The sequence below is a fragment of the Mandrillus leucophaeus genome, unplaced genomic scaffold, assembly GCF_000951045.1.
Source record: "Mandrillus leucophaeus isolate KB7577 unplaced genomic scaffold, Mleu.le_1.0 Scaffold321, whole genome shotgun sequence".
Lineage (NCBI taxonomy): Eukaryota > Metazoa > Chordata > Mammalia > Primates > Cercopithecidae > Mandrillus > Mandrillus leucophaeus.
Genome location: NW_012103377.1, coordinates 1,425,862 through 1,426,829, shown reverse-complemented (window position 1 = coordinate 1,426,829; position 968 = coordinate 1,425,862). Strand labels below are relative to the sequence as shown.

At 40.0% G+C, this 968-nt stretch overlaps 1 protein-coding gene across 1 annotated transcript in view; it reads left to right on the top strand.

Annotated features, from left to right (window-relative positions):
* The window catches only part of PRDX4 (peroxiredoxin 4), a 22,636-nt gene that overhangs the window by 6,389 nt on the left and 15,279 nt on the right, over window positions 1–968 (top strand). The gene's annotated exons all lie outside the window — the stretch shown is intronic.

Genomic DNA, 968 nt, shown 5'->3' with positions numbered 1-968 from the left:
AAAAAAAAAAAAAAAAAAAAAAAAAAGGAAGGCTGAGGCTGACCATTCCTACCCCTTAGAAAATATTTAAAATACATTTTATAGTCCAGGTTTCCAGGGACATCATCCTAGATTAGAACTGTCTACTTGGACATGACAGTGCTGTACCTGAACAGCTGAAACATGTTAAAATCCTGTATTGGTCTCTGATAGGAACTTGTGCCCGAAGTCTATGTTTTTCAAACTTTCTTGACCATGTCTCACAGTAGGAAATACATTTTTCATTGCCAGCCAGTACACAGGCACATATATATACAGCAACATTCCGTCTGGATGCACCAGCACAGCCATGCTCCTTAAAATGCTGAAAAACCCTCATATCATGTGGTAAATAGCCACTTCCCTTCCCTCCCCAAGTAGTTAGTCCTCCTGCCTGGTCCCTTTCAGAAACCTCCAGAACAAAAGCCAGCTTTGAGTTAAGATTGTTAAATATTTTGAATATCACTGTTGAAGACAAACATATATATGTATTTGTATATACAAACATATGTTTCATAATTTACCCTTACTATATATGATATAGTCTCCTATTTTTTATCCGATTTCACTTTTTAAAAATGTTGTTTAGAACTCAGTTGATTTAAGGAGTCCCTACCATGGTTTGAAAAAATGCCACCCTAGTAATATTGTCTAAACATGGCCTTCTGACAACATGAGGATATTAAGGTATAAAATCCCTGGCTGCACAGGACTGGTAGACAAGGTGGAAGAGGACCTTATCAAGAAAGGAGGGGTGGGGGTACTGGAAAACATTGCCTCCTCTCCAAAATACAGATAGATGCATCTAGTTCATAGGGTTGGTATAGGAATATAAAAAAAAATAGTGGCCGGGCGCGGTGGCTCACGCCTGTAATCCCAGCACTTTGGGAGGCCAAGGCGGGTGGATCACGAGATCAGGAGATCGAGACCATCCTGGCTAACACGGTGAA